General features: G+C 42.3%; 1 protein-coding gene across 18 annotated transcripts in view; it reads right to left on the bottom strand.

Annotated features, from left to right (window-relative positions):
* Positions 1 to 20,539, bottom strand: part of MTSS1 (MTSS I-BAR domain containing 1) — a 126,407-nt gene that overhangs the window by 81,545 nt on the left and 24,323 nt on the right. The gene's annotated exons all lie outside the window — the stretch shown is intronic.

Here is a 20,539-nt window from a genome sequence, read left to right as displayed (position 1 = left end):
ATCTTAAGGACAAAACACTGTGCTAAGAACCACCCTGTATTACCAGGAAGAAAGTCACTTTTCCCTGTATCATTCCCCTTAATGTGAACTGTGGCACATGGATGAAACCTTCAGTTGGAAAAGGGAGGGTGTACAGTACTGTGATGTTCCTGTAAGAGAGGCCACAAGAAAATGCCAAGTGCAACTGATAGGATTTGGCTATGATTCTCCCATTTGCTTCAATGATGTCACCCCCATGAAGAGATCCCATTTATCTCTTGGGACTATATTTAGAACACTGTATCTTATGACAAACTGTAATCATAATGTAGAAGACCACAGAAGCCAAAATGGTGACTCCCCAGGAAGAAGATAAGTAAGCTCATATTTTTCAGGTACTGTAAGGAAGACATTAAAGTGACTGGTACAGAGAAACATTTCCATTTGTTAAGTCTGGTCAAGACAACGTGCATCATTCATAAGTGTGGCTGCAGAGGACTGTTAGTCCCAAAATTAATGCCTGGATGCAATAAATAAATACAATCACATGCTATAGCATAAGGTGGGGTTCTCATGAAGCAAGTATAATAGCTGAGGAAGAACAAGGACAGCATTGTTGAAATCCCCTAATTACATACTCACTCCCTTGTCACTACTACATCACACTACCTGCTGTGTTAGCATGCCAAACAGAACACAGTTCTGCACTGAACACCCGTGCTGTTTATTCTGGTGCTTTATTTTGGCTGTAAATGCACCCAAGAACGCGACCGCACAACAACTATCCAGCTTTATACGCCCTTCTCTCTGACCTCTAGGAATGGTGTAGCCACAGCCTCTCCAGGCAACCAAAGCTTTACTTTTGCTAAAATACTGTAAGTTCATGCTCTTTACAGTTGCCCTGTTCATTGTGTTGCTATATTTAAAGGCATTGGGAACTGTTTAACCAGCAAGCCACCTCCCAAGAAACTACAAGGCAACTGCAGACAGCTGGTATCAGCCTTTTGGCAACTGCACACCCACGCATTTGGAGGAACCAAACTTGAACCGCTTGTGGATAAGCAAAGCTTTTCTTTCTCTGGATTCTGCATGAAGTCATCAGTCTCAGCAAGTCAAGTACGATACATCTTCGTGGAAGCCATACAGCCTATTTTAATCCTATTTTAGAATCACAGAATCATAGAATAGTTAGGGTTGGAAAGGACCTCAAGATCATCCAGTTCCAACCCCCCTGCCATGGGCAGGGACACCTCACACTAAACCATGTCATCCAAGGCTCTGTCCAACCTGGCCTTGAACACTGCCAGGAATGGAGCATTCACAACCTCCCTGGGCAACGTATTCCAGCGCCTCACCACCATCACACTAAAGAATTTCTTCCTTCTAACCAATCTAAACTTCCCCTGTTTAAGTCTGAACTCGTTACCCCTTGTCCTGTCACTACAGTCCCTAATGAAGAGTCCCTCCCCAGCATCCCTATAGGCCCCCTTCAGATACTGGAAGGCTGCTATGAGGTCTCCACGCAGCCTTCTCTTCTCCAGGCTCAACAGCCCCAACTTTCTCAGCCTGTCTTCATACAGGAGGTGCTCCGGTCCCCTGATCATCCTCATGGCCCTCCTCTGGACTTGTTCCAACAGTTCCATGTCCTTTTTATGTTGAGGACACCAGAACTGCACACAATACTCCAGGTGAGGTCTCACAAGAACAGAGTAGAGGGGCAGGATCACCTCCTTTGACCTGCTGGTCATGCTCCTTTCGATGCAGCCCAGGATACGGGTGGCTTTCTGGCCTGTGAGTGCACTCTGAAGCCAGCTCATGTTCATTTTCTCATCGACCAGCACCCCCAAGTCCTTCTCCACAGGGCTGCTCTGAATCTCTTCTCTGCCCAACCTGTAGCTGTGCCTGGGATTGCTCCGACCCAGCTGTAGGACCTTGCACTTGGCATGGTTAAACCTCATTAGGTTGGCATCAGCCCACCTCACAAGCGTGTCGAGGTCCCTCTGGATGGCATTCCTTCCCTTCAGTGTATCAACCGAACCACACAGCTTGGTGTCATCGGCAAACTTGCTGAGGGCGCACTCAATCCCACTGTCCATGTCAGTGACAAAGATGTTGAACAAGACCGGTCCCAACACCGATCCCTGAGGGACACCACTCGTTACTGGTCTCCAGCAGGACATTGAGCCATTGACCACAACTCTGTGTGTGGCCTTTTGTGTGCTTCTTTTAAGTAGAAGCCAACAGTATTTCCTTACTGTTGGTTGACATCAACAGGATGCAGCTTTCTGATAGCAAGCACAGGTTACTTCTATCCAAGGAATATCTTCCAGAACACGTTTCATGCCATTTAAGCACTCACATTTAGATTAATGCATTGTGTGTCCCATTGTTCAACTACTTCTCCACAGCTTCCTTCCAGCAGTTCATTTTCCTCTTGAAAACAGGCACAAGAAAATAAAATGCCCCCTCAGAACTAAATGGATATTCAGTACTTAATCAATAAAACAGGAGAGCTACCTGAACCCTTCTTTTCAGTTTCTGAAAACAGTTCTTTTCCTTTCACAAATTAACAAACATAGCAGTAAAAAATGTCTTTTTTTTGTAAACTACTATTAGAATACTTGCAAAGTGTATTAATGGTTATCAAGTGTACCTTTTTATGGTAGTGAAAAACCAGTTCCAAATTCCAGGATTAACGCTGTTATTAGAAACTTGTTTGGCTTGAGAACTGAATAAGAAAATGTAAGGTTCCAAGACGCTTTCCGTTTGGGGCTTGGGTGACTGATTATGTATTCAGATGCTGCTTGACTTAATATCTACACAATTCCCATTCTGTTTCTGTGGGAAAGGACTCAAAGGACTTTGAAAGAAAGTTTTCCTGACTGTGAACCACAACTTCATGATGCATTATTTTCTGAGGAAAATTAAAATTTCACAATTAGAGCAACATAAACTAAACTGCTTCTCGGCAGAGGAAGCCAAAATGCTTCTGCTAGCACAATGTGAAAATGCATAATGACAGCAAAAGCTGAACTACACCCTAACCGCCCCCCCCCTTCTGCTTAATACTAACAGTGCCACTGTGTTGCTTCAGTGTTTTTAGCTCTGAGAAGACATCTATGAAGAGCAGCAAGTGAAAATCAGATACCTCGAACCCCAAAGCCTCCCTTTATTCTACTGAAGTATCGAGGATTTCAGATCCAACAGGACACTGAGGGGGTGCTGGGGAAGAGCCCAAGCTCTACAGGAACTTGAAAGTTAACTTGAGTTTACATTAAACTAGAAGGACTGAACGTTCCTTTTACATGCCTGGGAAGCCTCCAAAGTAATCCTCCACGTTTTGCTTCTTTGTTATACAGTTTGATAACAAATACACTCTGTCCTGCATGACTGGTGTGAGCCTCGGCCTCCCATGCAAGCTCTGGTTTTCAAATGTGTCAGACCCCATAAAGTCATTTTTGGTTGTTCAACAAGTATCTGAAGCTAAAAGCAGACGCCTATTTTTCCTACGTGGGTGTACAAATACAGCAAATACACTTTTTTGTAGGGACTTGTCTCTGGAAAAAATATAACCTAAACATGTCTGTTACTGGTTACTTCACTAGAAATACGAAGTTTAACACAGTACTGTAATTAAATGAGTAAGGTAGAACAAACAAGCCATTTAACTCTTTAAAAGAGCTGTGACCACTAAATTCACCCATCTGTTTAACCCTTCATTCTTCCACCTCTATGTGATTCTGTAAGAAACCTTCCAATCTCCCTGTCTTCCTGTTTAAGAAGCTGATAGTTTTGAACTTTTACTGTTGGGTGGATGTAGGGAATGAGAGGTCAAAACGAGTCATGTAGACTTAATTATACGGTAAGAGATTTACATTTTGCTTCCACAAAGGCTAAATTACAGCATTTCCCCCAAGACTACAGTTACAGGATGTCAGATTCAGCATCCATGCTTCATTATGGACTGTCATTTGTCTCTAAAAATGGCAGCAGCAAACAGGGGTGTGGCACCAAGGCATGCTCTGCATGGGTGACTTATTAAGGCCACATCTCACGTGCAGCACACCACATCCACTGGCAACAGTTGGTGTTTACTGCAGGCAAAGACAGGTTTAGTCTTGAATTTTAAACCTTTACTCCCACTTACTAATTTTATTAAAACATACGTGAACTAATTGAGCAAGACTGGCTTTTAAAGGCACATCAATGTCAATGAATTTGAAGTTAGGAATTTACCGTTGAACACTCCTGTTTTGAGTGCAGATTGGACTGTGTGATGCCAAATACCCCAGACACTCTAAGTCATTGCCTATTCCAGCATAGAATCACAGAATAGTTAGGGCTGGAAAGGACCATCCTCTTTTGCAATTAAAAAACCCACCAAAAGCAATAGGGTAAAACCTTCCAATCCAACCAGAATGTTCTTCCTTCAGGCACCCAAGAGCAAGGCCATGCTCAAGGCAAGTCAATGCCAATGCAATGATTTTGCTGCCACCTCGAATTCTTCCACCAGAAAGTTCACTTGAATCTGGCTTCCCCATTCTTTTCAAACACAGGAAGTCCTGAAGTCCCCCTCCCAGCCTCACCCTACCCCTCAGACACTGTAAAGACCACTGCAACATTTGCTCGCATCCGAGACATTCATGTCATCTCTTGGCACACGTTCCTGGGTCAACTGTGTGATGCTGCTTCCTTTCAGAAGGATGAGGAAACACTGCCAATCTCTTTTCCTCCTCTCGTTTTTAGTTACTATTTCACAATTAAGAACAACCCTCATGACATTTAGAAATAAAAGTGCCCAACTATCAATTTTCTCTTCCTCCCACCCGCTGTGTGGTCGATGTGTTTACTCAACTATGTAAATCATGAGGTTTTTGCTGTGCCTGAAGTAATGGTATTTGGGGTGTTACTGGTATTTTTACAAGATGCAGGTGTACTCAAATTAGCAGTTAAACACAGATTCATCTTTTACCAGTTACTAACAAGCACTGAGCAGCACTATTTAAATAGATAACATCCTTCTACCAGGAAAATATGATTAAAAATGTATGCTGGTGAAAGGGATCTAATATGTTATTACAAAAAGGACACAATGGAAACAATAAGCTCTGTAAAATGCTCTTTTTTAAGCAGAGGCTGTGTTGAATATACTGCAGATTATCTGGGAGAAAACACGTATCAGAAGAGAAAGATGAGAGAGAAATTTTAACTGTGACAGAGAAGATTTAGCAAGAAGTTAATACATTCTTTGTTAATTGAAAGAAAATTGCTTGAACAACTCCAGCATCTGATACCAGTTCAAGGCTATTTGGATACTTCAGGATTCTCCTTTTTGTCCTAATTGGTCTGTGTTAAGAGACCACAGAAACATTCTTCTGCTAGAAGCATTTGGTTTTTAAAGTTATTATTAGCCATGCAGATCTAAAGCAGATCTGTTCTCAGCTACATTCATAACCCAGATGTGGACATTGTGAAGACTCTGCATGAAGAATCAAAGCCAAGATTCCAGAGTCTCATACAAGAGGACCCACAGGAGATGAAAGGAAGGCTGTCTTCAGCATTTCCATCCTACAAGCTATTTAGGGGACTATGACTTCATACTTGTTTGTTCTCAAGTAGCACAGATGTGCTCTATCAATTCATAGAGTTGGAGAAAGATGTGTAGAACCAGCATAAAGAAAAAAACACCACTTTTGCACCCAAAATTGCAGCAGTACAAACATGGAACTGAGACAGGATTTGCTGCATTATCATTGGGGCAGAATATTTATTTACATAAATAGACATTATATTTTATCTGACCATGTCTGAAGAGATTCTAAAGCCAACAACAACAACAAAAATCTATAGCTGGAAAACAGTTATTCTGTCCCGTTCTCAGCTTGTTTAAACTGCAGGAACAAATCCTGTCTGAATTAGCAGCAAGCCTTTCTTTTGACATGCACACTAGCTGCAGGATACCCGCTTTGCTGAGGGCTTGGTTTATTTTTAAATCAAGTACTGTCCCTTTTAAAAAATGCATCCTGTCTTCGTAAGTCAGAGAGAGAAAGATCTAAACAAAACGTAAGCATCCTCTGTAAGAGTGAAAACTGTAGTAGGTCCAGAAAATGCACTTGCTGTGTTGTAACAGCTTCCAAGTGTGCTGAAGAAAGTGTAGCACAATTCCTTTTTTTGTTGCTGTAAGTTTGCAATACTTTCTGCCAATAATGTTTATGGGAAAATACTTCATAAAGCAACCCATATATTTCCCCTATGATTTTTCCTTTACTAACCACACATCCACCTCCCTTGCACACATGAAAGTTACATTTGCCCCCAACAGGAAAACATAAAATATGCAAGCACAAAGATCAAAATGTGAGATGAACTCGAAAATTTGCACTGGGATGTCCCTGAATACCAAGATGCTGCCCCTGAAGCCATCCTGATTCGCTTGAGTCTTCTACAGAAGATCAGTGTCACGTACTCATGAATAGAGCTGCCAAAGTTTAAGGAATACATTCTCAGTGCACTATCCATATTCTAGTCGATGGTACAGATTAGAAAGAGAGATTCCTTAACTGCAAGTGCTAAATTTAGACTTGCAACTCATCTCAAAGGGTCATAGCCATGCTTATTCCAGCAGCCACAAAAATCCACCTTATACTTTAATGCCATATATACTAGTGTAATTTACAACACACAACACTTAGTTTAAAACAGTAATAATTGCCTCCACAAATGTGAACTCTCCCTCCCATTTCTTTTTCCTCCTCCACTCTCCCACTTCCATTCAAATGAGGATAGCTAAGAAAAACCCTATTCATGGGAATTAAAAGCTAAATATCCAACGCACTCTTGAAATGAACAAGCAGCCTCAGTCACTGTCCATGCCATAAACCTGGAGGTTTATGAACAGGCCCCTGTACTTTTTCATTTGAAGGAAACATGCCTGAGCTATAAGATGTCTGTACAGTAAGACCTACTCAAAACCTGCCAGACCTGTGTTCTGCATTACCTGAACTGAAATTAAACACTTGCTTTTAAAAAGGCAATTAAGATTCACAGATTAAAAGAAATAATGCTCCTGGACTAAATCCCTACATTTTCAGTTACTTCTGTGGTGTAAATGTCTCAGGACGTAGCACAGTTAGGGGTTCTCAAGCTGTTACTCCGATGGTACTACAAACAGAATCTCTCCCGCTGACACTCTCGTTCCAAGGCAAACCCAGCCACATTCACAGTGGTGAGCACGCACTAACTGTTTCAAAGGCCTTGCAATCAGAAAGTTCATTAGAAACACTGTTAACTATTAATCTCCAGTTTACTGACCTGCAATTGCGTTATCACTCAGATTCCATGCTCCTCACGCAGCAAGAAGTGCAGTTTAGCCTCATCTTGTTTTCAGAACATTTAGCAACTGGCAAGATCAGAGCCTTAACAAAGCTCAAAACACAGCAGAAGCACAGAACCAGCACTAACTCTTCCTGCAGAGAATACCATTTAAAATAAAGCACTGAAGCCAAGACATAAATCTCTGTAGATCTGTGCAATTTCATCATCAACCAGCCAGCAGGTAAGAAAAGCTCCTCTACCAGGATGGTCACTATTCACATTTGAAGAGGTCCTGCGTACCAGAAGAAGCCAATTTTGTAGGAGGACCACACTTTCTCCTTGTGTGCACAAAACCCTGCTCATGGAGAAAGACAATGGTTCAGCTGGGTAATGTGTATGTTAGGATCCTCCAACTTTTACATACTGTCTTCCTCCACAATTTTTTCCTGCCTATCACAATGTTCACAGATCTATGAAGGCACCACAGATTAAGGCACCCCAGCAGTCATTCCCATCAGTTAACTCACAAGTGCTATACATCCTTTCAGCAAAGCCTCAGAATAGCTCATTTCCAGGCCCTTTACAGCAGATGATGAAAGGTCATACCACCTGTGGTTTTATGACCATTGTGAACGTACAATGTAAGACACATGAAGGCCACAGCCTGTTGTACAGACTAACTTAACAGGTCACAGAACTGGATACAAACCAGCGATCTAGCCGTTCAATTATTACTGCTTTAACACCAAAAATACAGTATTTACCACTAAAAGACAGGCTCTAAAATCAGTAACTAACTGAGACTACTAAACATGCAGCATAAGATACTATTTCAAGCATCATATAATAATATTCCCTGCCAGTCTGGCAGCTGCATATAAGCACTGCAAATCTGCAAGGTCTAAGGCTGTTTTCTCCAGGTATAGTGGACGCATCAAATTGAAGTGGTCTGGAGTGCAAATCAAAAGCATGTTTCAAGCTGCTGGACATCTGTTGCCAAATGATCTGTTAATTCTTCTGAGTCTTCTTACAAAGACAATCTCCCACCCTCTATAAAAAGAAAAATCACCTAGCTTGATTGTAGTTGATATAATACAGTGTAATCCAATAAAAGAATTGCCCAAATTGTAAGACCACCCCATAAATATGTAAATTTCTCCATTATGAAAAGACCACTCAATCAGCTCCATGAACAGATACCAAGATATCAACTTGTTTACATTAAGTGCCCATCGCTTTTGTCTGGATAGTTGAAATTTCAATTTGCACACACAAAAAGCAGCATTTTCTTTTCATTTCTTTCCAAGCTGAATAGAGGCCAGCACCTCCTTTCTCTCCAATTAAAAAAGAAATTGCAGAACATAATTCACACACTCTCTAGATGAGAATGACAAATATTGCGTTGTGCTGCACTTATCTTACAGCTGCTTAAAGCCTCCACTTCCAAAAAGATATGTCTCAAAAGTAGACAGCAGTGAACGTAACTTGTCCTATGGAAATGTCTCCAACTTGGAAAAAAAAATTGGTTCCCTCACTGCCTAGCTCCTTCTTGTACTGCAAATAAAGAGGGAAATAGAGAAAAGACATCAATGCTAGAATTCCCACTCTGTTATTTCAGGTAGCTGTTTGGGAAAATAGCTGCTCAGAATGTGTATTACCCCAACCACCAGCAAAGGGCTTCCCTTCAGCCAAAGATCATGCTACATCCACAGCCCTTTCAAAGCTCCTTCTGCTGATCCTCATGACCATTCCTGGAAACTATTATTTGTGCAATCCAAAGCACGGTTCCAAGTACATCTCTCTAGTTAGAACAACACATGCCTAGCAGTGTTATAAACCACTACACACAGGATGAGAGAATCCAAGCAGCTCCAAGGCATTCTGTAAACAAGCAGACATGCTGCATACCAGACAGAAAAGATTTAACAGCATACGAGAGCTAGGAATTTCAAATGCATACAGGACATCACCCACTTAATTATGGCAACCATCACGCTTTTCTTTATTAAATACCTACAGTTACCCTACTTAGCTTTAAAATGTCAGAACACAGACACAAAAATGGGTACTAACCACATAAATAAGCAAAGCAAGAGGCTGGTGCTTTTCTTCTCTTGGTACAGTTCTATGCAAATAACACCTGCAACTTATCTTCTGTTTCTCCACATCTTCTAGACAGAAGAGGACAAACATGCTTGAAGCAACACAGGACGGAAGTATGTAAGAGACTGAACATACTGGCAGGGCACCACCTACATTCACCCCTTAAGCCTGATGCTATTTCAACTGTGACACTTTCACAGACTTCTGTCTAAATAACGAGGCAGCATAACCCGGAGGAAAGCTACCAGCAGATAACCCACTGCTATTTTATATTTTTGCTCCAATTTCTAGGCAAGGACATTGCGAAAAAATACCACAAAGCATCACCACAGATGGCAGGTTTGGCATCCTCCGGCCAACCTCACACCTGCACCTTCCACAACCCCTGCTGCAGCTGTGCTTTGTGTGTCCTCCCACCCCAGCACAGACAAGACAAAAGCTGCAAAACATGCAAGTGTTAGTGACCACCACCAGCAAATACTTCATTAATGAAATAAGGCTCTTGGCTCTGCTCGCACCAATACAGATATGCTTGTACCAGAGGAAGAGGTGACCTTCAGGGAGTTTGGTCAACACCATTTGTCATGGGGGTGGTGGGAAGGGAACGGCTATTTTTATATGTCAGAGAGTAAATAAAAAGAGAAAGCATACAAAACTGATAATTCTGAAAAGAACCTGATGGTCACCAACATGAACCACAGGAGCTCTGCGCTGAACAGGGCATCACAAGCCTGCAAGGACTCACTGCAGTTTTATTTAGACTCTTGCAACTAACCACAGCAAAATAGGAGTTACCAGCTCCTGCCACAACAAGTTACGTATTCCTGGCCGTGACATTTCATTCCAGGCCATGGCTTGGCACGGCTGGTTTCATGACCAGCATGAGACTCACATGTTACAGAAGGCATACGCAGTATGTTTTCCTTGTCTCAGAGACAAGACAATTTCTCCCCTCTCTGTAAATGCTATGCAAAATCCACCAATGATAGGCACCACCAAACCTAATGTCTGTATCTCCTTCAGGACTCAAGCCAAGGAAGGCAATCCAGACAAGACTTCTTGTGGGTACTAGTTTGGCTAAAGTTATTTTACATGTATTTTTATACAAAAAAGCTGCAGCCAGAGCATTTTCCAGTGCATCTACAAGTCCACAGATGCTGCCATTCCCACTTCTCTCTCTGCTGCAGGGCTGCAGACATGGCTGTGTCCAGCACAAGGCCTGTGGTAGACTAAGCCCTGAACAGTCCTCCAGAGATAATCACATTAGATGATCTAATGGTCCTTCTGTCCTTTCATCTTGCAGTGGCTGGTCTCAGTCTGTGGGAGGAACCATACCAAGGTTTCAAAGCATAGAAGTGATTCAGAGCTAATTTTCTTTTCAGAAAGAAACGCAAATCAAAGCCAAGTTTTACTTCTGTGGTCAGCAGCACATGGCTGCAGCCATACATATTTCAAAACCAAGGTGAAGCAGATGACCAGGGGAGTGAAGACAGACTGGCTGCTCTGTCTGTAGGACACAGAGGCATTCAGCCAGCTAAGAAACAAATATACAGAGAGACAAAGAGCCTGAGGGGCTTCCTGGCCTGATGCTTTCTGTATGTAAACCTTAAAATGGCAGTCACCAGTCCACCACCATTCATGCCTTCATCCCTACTTATCATCCAAGCACAGTTCTCTCATCAACTGGGCAGACCTTGCTATCTTCACCTCTTGGACGGGTAACTGGAATAACTTGCAATATAATTGTGTTTCACCTTCGAAGTATCTGAATTATGTACTAGATGGCTATTAATAAGGATAACCCAAGACGCTTTTCCTCCAAGATCTACCTGTCCAGTTGTCCATACTAAGGTTGCTCACCAGTGTTTCAATAGTACAAGGCCACCACTGGTTAGCACTCCCCCAGAAACCTTCCCAAGCAGATTTAATTAACTTCTAAGTTATATTGAGACTGTATCCAACAAACCTAGGGATGCTGTTCCTGCCAAAGCAACTGCTCCTCCTCCAGCATAACTGTTCTAAAAATAGCCTTATAAAAGTATTAAAATGGTTTACATCACAGCCTGAACTAGTGACATGGCTTTGACAACTATCCCTGAAAGCAAACTCTCTGGAGACCTTTTTCATATACCCTAAAAAGAGTTGCAGCTCTCCCTACACAACTGAAAGCTAAAACACGTTAACAGAAAACAAAAGAGGAGGTAAATTATTATTCATTGCTGCATGGAAAGATCTTTGCCCAGATATACTGCATTTAAGAAATCTTAATATCATGTAAGTAAAACCTGAACTACTCTGGCCAGGGAAATAGAGCTTTAAAAACAAGGCTTTCAGGATTGTCTAGTTTGACACCTTCTTTGCATGGCTGAAACAAGTTTGTCGGCCTTAATCCTTCCTATACAACCACTGAGAAAGTTTTGTATGTGTTAGAAGAAGAGCACCTGAACCCCTTTAGGGATCAAGAGAGAGTAACAAAGGTGTAGCTAGGCCTAACCCCATTCAAACCATCAAGAACACTGCATCTTGTTAATTTCATTATTACCAATCCTCTTGCAAAATCAGGCTATTCTTCAAGTTACAGATTTCTGACTCATCCTACTTAATGCAGATATGCTGAAAATGCTGCAGGAAACATGCAGTGCCACAGAAAGAATGGGAAAAGCATGGAAACCCACAGAAGCTGAAAACAAAAAACCACAGGTAAGCCTCTTTCCAATGAAAACAAGCACAGCTCACTGCAAAGCAGAAATAACTGAACCAGACAGGGAATCTAGAGAGACCCAAGGGAACAGTGGAAAACAACAGTTACCCAGACGTTTTATTAAGGAGAAAAGGGGGGGTGTGTAAAAATCTACTTGCCTCCAAGATCCTCTGAACAGAGATCATCCTATTCAGCCCCAGTAATGTCTTGGGATAGTATTGGGAATGCAAAGCAGCATAACTAGATTCCTAAATAACATTACTGAAGGGATTAAGTGGCAGGAATTCCAGACCCTACTTTTTTAATGCAATTATTTTCCAGGGGCTACATGGCATCTCACACTGGATCTCCAAATAGCTAAGTAACTTACATGAACTTCGCAGATATTATGACCAGAAGAAATTCTCCTTGCTATAAATAGATCATAAAAACCAGATGTGCCCGCCAATGTTTGACATCCAAGCCTTGTGGTCAAACTACCACTTCTCACCTCCATCCCAGGGGATGTTCAAACCTCTACAATCTAGGATTGTTCTTGGAAGTCTTCATTTTATTCTCCCTTTAGCTAGAACTAAATCTCCCTTTAACGAAATAACTGCAATTGTGTAAAATTGCTGTTACCACACTGCTTGCTTAAAAAGACACACAAAAATCTAAGTTACACTTGGATATGATAAATTCTGTGCATCTAACATATCTGAACTATTGTTTGGGGCAAAATACGCCACTACAAGAAAAAGCTAAAGTAAGAGACTCGTATTTGCCTTGTGTCCCTTCAACCTTTCCTCTAACTGTTGGAAGCAGTGAATCAAAGGTAAAACGAACTGACTCGCCCCAGTTTGTTTTCCCTGCAACTTAAAGCTGCATCATTAATGTTTCATGTTTAGTCCCACTGGTCTCAAGAAGCTTTTTACATGCTAAATGTGTTTCATCTAAGAGGCCTTTTCTCTTAAAGAAAGCAAGAGAAGAAAGCTATTCACATATCCTTTAGCTTCTGGATAGGCTTAGAGGGCACAAATGGGGGGGGGGGGGGGAGGATGGTGGGAATCACACATGAACCAAACTGGAACTAACTCTAAGTAAACAGAAATTGAACAAACCAAAACCATACACTGCTTTATCCAGGATGATCCCAAGCTCAAAAACACATCTGGAGAGGCTGAGATTCTGAATGTTTTCAGCAGATTAGGCAACAGGCAGAACAGTACATTAGAGACAGGGAGCTTTGGAAAGGATACCGAGTAGTTGTACTTTTTAATCTGACACACAGCTTTCATTAACCAACCCCTTCACAGAGGACAGGACAGACTTCTTCGCTCTGGTTCAAAAATCCCTTGGCAATACTCATGATGGGCAGATGGGCGGCTGTATGCACTTCCAAAGGCATTAGCTTTTCTCCTGTGAACAAACCCATTGACTCCAACTCCTTAACAAGAAAGCTTTATCCTAATGAGTACATCTATTTTAAAACACTCACACCTGAACTCTAACTTAAATTATGCTGCGCATAAAGTCACCCAACAGTAACATCTCAAACACCTTCTTTGCTATCTCTATAGATGCACACCAGAAGTTCAGCACTTCCACCCTAGTTGGGAACATACACCATGATTTTCTTTCACTCCCAATTCTGGAAGCCATGTTAACTTAGTAAGGTTGCCAACACAGAAAATACATTGTGAAGAACAAAGTGTCTCTGCAAACAGGCAGCCACTTCAGACAGAATAGCTAAACCCCTTGTTAAAATGCAGCTTGAGAAACATAGAGTTTGTAATTCTTACTGAGGCCAGCCTCAAGTTTACAATGAAAGATTAAAATCTCTTAGTCTAAATCAATTATCCATCCTGAATGTGCAAGGTGCATTTGAACCACACAGTCTGGAGAGGGCTTTGCATCACGGTACATAAGCAGTGACAGCACTCATTTCCCCACCAGCAAGCTGAATTTCAGCTTGATAGCTCAAACATTCCCTTGACTATATTCATAACCATGGCTCCTGCCTCTACAGTAGCTACAGAAGAGCTACATGTGAACTCTTTACCTTTGAACCAAAGTGACTAATGCTCACACTGAGCTGTTATTTTCCATGCAAGATAACCTAGATTTAAAATGAACACCCATTCACAACAGCATCAAAAGGAAATGTGCTCTACTGGACTCCAGTGATTTTGCAAACTAGCAGGAAATGAACAAGCACTCAAACAGGGATAATCCATCACAATATACACTTTAACTACTCACTAAATGTACTTTGGATTTAACTTACTACAACTCAGTGTTCCAGACCTGAACCACTATTTTGCAAATATAACCGGTTCTTGTTCCCAGACCTCATTTCAGGACTCTGTTCAGTACCTGCATGCAAGAAAGGGAGATTTTATTTCTACATAAGTACACAGATGAAAATGATGTCTCAACAACACCAGTCATTATGCTTTTGAATGACAGTTTCCAATCCTGCTTCTAAAACTGTTAATCTGGTCATGTATCAGCATCAAATAATCTCAGATTATTCAAATGCATTATATTACTCTCTTGATGTTTAAGCCACTATTGTGTTTTATTTTTAAATCAATAATATTTTTTACTATGGGCTTGCACACAAACACAGAATAGAAAAGATGATCTATCTGAAGAGATTAATATTTTTTAAATAAAAAGCCTCCTTCCTTCATGAATATGTACCTGATGTCCTGCGAATGTTCAGGGGACAACACATGCAGCAGCTCTTTATTCGCCATCCATTTCTTCCTCTCTACACATTCCTTCCTCAGCTCCCTCCAGGATCCCAAATGCCAAATGAGTAAGAGGTTGTTCTTGGGGTGGCCAAGTCAAGGCTCCCCTTGAGCTGGCTGAGCAAATGGCACTCTTTGTTTAACCAAGGGTCTGTGTGCATACACATCTGCATGTAGGTGCATAAGACATAAAGCTCACCCTCTCTTTGTAGATGCTTGGCTTTTGGGGGGAGCACATGCTCATACACACATTTTCTGTATGAAAACCAACTTTCAGTCACACACAAAGACATCTTCACATTGCAGACTATTTCATCAGTGCCATAAGCTTACCCTACAGCTCAAGCTTGGCCACAACACAATCCTGAGGAACTACTGCAGGAGGGGTACGTAAGAGACCAAAACTACTGCTTCCTGCCTAGGTCCAGTTTCTGTACTTAGAGGACTTCTTTGGATGGAGACCACTGTTCTCCATTCCTTCCCCACCTCCATCATATGATGGAGGTTTTACTTTGAAAGTGACCCTAAAGGGAAGGTTAAGTTTCCTTTTCATGCACCTGACCCCACCACGCCTTTCTGGACTACTTACAAACTCTGAAGACCAGGCCTTCCGTATTACCTGGCACCCTGAAAGCCTACAGTCTACAAGCCAGGTCCCAACCTTCTCCATGACATTCCCTGCTTAACCCTGTGAAACAAATATATTTGTTAGGTATGTCTGGGCCTAAGTGAGGGCAGAAGCTGGTCCTGCAGATGAAACTGCATTAACAACACACCAGCTCTGCCTCAAAACAGAACAGCAGCAACGGCAACTGGGACAAAATGGACCCAGCTCCTACAATTCACTCTGAGGTGGGCTGAAGTGACTCCAGAACAAACACTCATGGGTGTACTCTTTAGCATTTTCATTCAGCAGATCTCCCTCAGTGAGAGGGGAAAGAGTGTGTAAGGGGGAAGGCACCACACAAACCTCCACCTCCATTTTGCAAGATGCCTATTTTTAGACCTCAGTGTACATGCCGAGGCACACAGTGCTACTACTGTAGCAACGGCAGCCAAAACCCTCCGACTGCTTGTTTGTCATCAATCAAATACTCATACAGGATTGCATGGAACTGCGAAATACACTCACATAGCTCTGGAGCACAGCCCCAGCACGCTCCTTGGTATTAGTTACTATAGAAACCAGTCCCTGGGCACAGGCATCACAGCAGGGAATCATGCAGATTTCAATTTTACATAGTAATAAATGCTGCAGGAGAGGAGAATTTCACAATTGCAGAGGTTGATTGTATAAAGCCAGACCTCTTCCACCCCACGACATTGCCATGCTGCAGATGAAAACGTGCTCTCCTCCCCTCCTACACACACATACAATTGCCACCGCTGTTAGTTCTGAAGTGGTTTCCACAAAGCCTGTGTGCTGTGTGCTGGGATGGCTGCTGCAAAGGTTGCATCATTTTTCAATGGCTTCATTAGGTTAGAAAACATACTCATTTTCACATGCGACCAGGTGGAAACAACAACACAAGCAAATTCTGAGGGGAAAAAAGCAAATAGAAAGATTTAAGCATATCTAAGTACTCCGAGTCCAAACATTTCACAGGAAGCACTGTCAGGTCACAACCCAGAGCTCCTCTGGAAACAACCCATCTTCCTTTCCTTCTCCACCCTGTCCAAAAAAAGTAACCTGAATGGAGAGAAGGTCACAGATTAATTTGTAGGAAAAGCCACCGTAAAAAGCACAGAGACAAGAACAGGGCCTGTGGGCCTGAAGTGAAGCAGGGAGGTAATTATAACATCGTAACTTTTCAGAAGTAGTTCTACAGGTTGGACTTCATCTGGCATGGGAGTGGAAGGGGAAGACACACAGCACAATGAGCTTCTTGTCCTAGGGAGATGCTAATTTTCTATTTTAACTCCAGAACCAGTGTGGACTCTTCCCCACCTCTCTAAATGATCCCATAGCCTCAACACTGCAAGCTCTCCTACCTCAACCAGGGAAGAAGAGAGCAGGGAACTGCTTCACTGAAGACAACAAACACGTACGGGAGGAAGGAAGAGGTGAACAGCTTGCACAGCAACAGGGACAAACATTCGTGCTGGCAGCACCCGACAAGTCCTTGGGCAAACAGAAGGACAAGAAAATGAAGGAAGCTGGTCTATTTTTAAGCAAGACCTCATTATTACCATGAGCATGCACTGCTTCCCTGGAAGCAGCAGGTATGCAAACATGAGATGAATCATATCACCAAGTAAACCACCTGGCAGTAGAAACACTAGTTTGCATGGACACATACAGAGCAAACATACACGATCTACTGTCCTGACACCTCTGACAGCGCAGGGAGAAGCATCCTTCTGGGAGGCAGACTGCATCATGGAGCAACAAAACCTGTTAAGACAATGCAAATGTCACTGGTGCTTCTGTTAATGACTTTCATTAATGCTTTTGTTAATTATTAGACTGAGTTCCATTGTTTTGGATGCTCCAGTCAACATGGCTGCAGCTTGTACTTTCGCTTTTTATGTATCTCATCTGTCATTAGAAACAAATGACTTCTGTCCAGCCAGGGTATGAACAGACTTAGGGAGCTGGAGAAGACATCCCAAGTCAAAGTGTGCATCTTTGTACTAGAGCCTTTGCAAAAATTGTGGCAACTCTTTATATCAGCAAGCCAAATGGTTCAAGGTACCTACGGGCTGAGGTAACTGCCTGGATTCTGGTCAGGTATGTGCTCCCCTCCCTAGAAGTCTGGTGAATTTGCCTCAAGCCAGCTGACTGCACCAACCTGATCCTTCATCACGACATTATCTGTTATCTCTTCCTGGAAGCTACCTCTGAGGTGACCAAGAAGAAGACAACCTACATTGAGACATCTGTAATGCACACGGGCCCACAAGGAGGCTGGGGGAGGGCTTCTTCATTAGTGACTGTAGCAGTAGCACAAGGGGTAATGGGTTCAAACTTAACAGGGGAAGTTTAGGTTAGATATAAGGAAGGAGCTCTTTACTGCGAGGGTGGTGAGGCACTTGAATGGGTTGCCCAAGGAAGTTGTGAATGTTCCATCCCTGGCAGTGTTCAAGGCCAGGCTGGACAAAGCCTTGGGTGACATGGTTAATGTGAGGTGTCCCTGCCCATGGCAGGGGGGTTAGAATTGGATGATCTTAAGGTCCTTGCCAACCCTGACTATTCTATGGCTCTATGAGGGAGCAGAAGTACAGCAACTGCTCTGCCGACTCCACAGCACATTATGCCAAGGTTCACAAAGCAAGAAGCACTGCACTTCTTTACAGGAGCCTAGCTTAGTCTGAACTGAGTTTTTAATTCTCCTCCCACACCACACACTACCTTCCTTTCTGTCTCATGGCAGATAAAGATACTAAATAAAATGCAGTGGAAACAGATCTTCAGCTACCTTTGCCATCCTGGTGACAGATTAAAAACTGCAACAACTCCCTTATTGTGGTTCCTACAGAATTGTTGGTATGCACCAACTAGCAATCTATCACATCAAAAGGCTGACTGAATTAGCCCGAAAGGGGATCTCCCACCACAGGAACATGTGCTATACTGGGAAAACCAACCGCCAACCAAACCTCAGCCTCCATTTTCAAATCCACATCCCACTATCAAAAGGACGCTTCTGCATCTTTGTGTCTACCCTAATAAATTATACAAAGGAAATTCTCAGAGCCATTTATGATTTATCCTCATTATTCCCAAACTGGATGCCTAAGACATGATTCTATTGCTAAGACTGAGAAAACTCTTTGGAGCTACAAAACCAGTATTTCTTTACTGAAGTGTAGGTGCTACACATGAAGATGCCCACAGAGACACAAAGTCATCATGTAGCTGGGGACATACATCCATCCATCCCAAGCCTACAGGAAAACATGCCTTGATACTCTACCCTAAAAGCAACACCACCATGTAACAAACAGGAGAGGAAGATCTACAACTGAGTGTATGAAAAATTAACTCCATGCTAATCCCACTTCACATACTCCCAAAGATTTCTGATTCAGATGATAGGATGATAGTGAGTACATTTACATTCAGCCATGAAAAAAAAAGCCAGCCACTCCAGCCTTGACACACCTGCCCACTCCTTGGATGAAGTATTAAAGCAGCTTATTTCCCTCTTCCCCCTCTCATCCTTTTATTTTTTCTCCTTCACAGAAGGTAGTGTTGCATTCAAATGTTCTGTTTCTGTCAGCATACACAATCACCTGCAGCTCTACCCCTTCTCCTAACAACACTGCAGCCTCTTAGCAAAGCACCTTAAGCTTAAAAAGAATACTGGGTTGTAGGGCAAATACAAACTCCACTTGTGCATCACACTGTGCACTCTACCAAAGGGTAGTGACTATGTAAGTTATTATAGGAAGTATTTTTATCTGTTGCCCTGGAAATTTCTCCTTAGTAGGAGCATCAAAGCAGCGCAAATGTCACCAATGACCCTGAGCTAGATTTCATCTTGACCTCAAAGAAAAAGGAGGCCAAAATAAATAAATAAAATTTCTTCATGCTGCAATGCACACACCCAAAGAAAAGGCAATGGTGATGCTTTATGTGCAGAGCAGCCCTTTTAATCCCCTACATATAAAATCTAGTCATGAATAAGCAAACCACTTCACTTGTGCTTGGGCATCTAAGCTGTTCATCCCATTTTGGTTCCAGCCAAATGGGCTCACATCAGCAGCAGAGTTCTCAGGGTGCCACACTTGTTGGAAGACATGAACTGACATTTCCTACTTATCTAGAGAGGGACAGGAATATGGAAATAAGAGAATAATATAGCACCGCTCCTTTTATGTGTGTTTTATATGCATGTTTTATAGTTTTAGCACTTACAAGCAGCATTTCCAAGTCCCACTTTTCAAAATGCAACAGATGTGTAATATGCATCCAGCTAACGATTATGAATTGGTCCTGTGTTTTGCATCACTCCATGAAAGTATAATGGAAGACTGAATGGTTCATTTAAATAATTCTCTTCCTGATTATTTCATGTTTGAAAATGCACAAAGAAAGAGCCAGGACTGTGTTATTTTACTTCAAAGACTCCACAGGAGGAATGAGGGCTTATTACAAAGTCTTATCTTAACTGACAGGAAGCTCAAACAAAGGTTTTGTTATTTGAGTATGAGCATCTGAAATTAAAGAGGAGTCGGAAAGACAAAGGAATTGGACAATGAGAACCCCTTTCCTCTGTGCCCAGCTCTCTTTTCACTCTGAAATTATGCACAGATGCTCATCACAGCTCCCCAGTCCATAGCCAGGAGCACAGGACTTTATTTCCAAAATGTTAATACAGATTTTAAGTCTACTGCTATAGATTGTGGAGTCTTTTCCATCTCCAGGCTCCCTTTTTCATTTCTTCTGGGGTGGAGGGAAGCCACCTTTCAGTGCTGTCTGTAACATTTTGCTACGGCACCAAGGATTTCTCCCCAGGGTCACACTGTGGCTTATTTGCAGAGAGCAAGATACCAGTTCAGAAGGCCTAAGCACACTTACTTGGAAAGATAAGATGCTAATTCCAGCACTGCAACACTTTGTGCAGCTTGTCACCTTGGAAAACCACTTCAATACATACTATTTACATAGTATGGCTGGCTAAGAGAACAATGGAGTAAGGACTACCCGAAGATGCACTCACATAATACCTGGAGCAACATGGATGCAGGGTCTGCCCAGGAA

Source organism: Pezoporus occidentalis, unplaced genomic scaffold (assembly GCF_034315485.1).
Source record: "Pezoporus occidentalis ecotype Australia unplaced genomic scaffold, CSIRO_AGI_Poc_V1 ctg3, whole genome shotgun sequence".
NCBI classification, from domain to species: Eukaryota; Metazoa; Chordata; class Aves; order Psittaciformes; family Psittacidae; genus Pezoporus; species Pezoporus occidentalis.
This window is presented reverse-complemented; position numbering and strand designations above follow the sequence as displayed.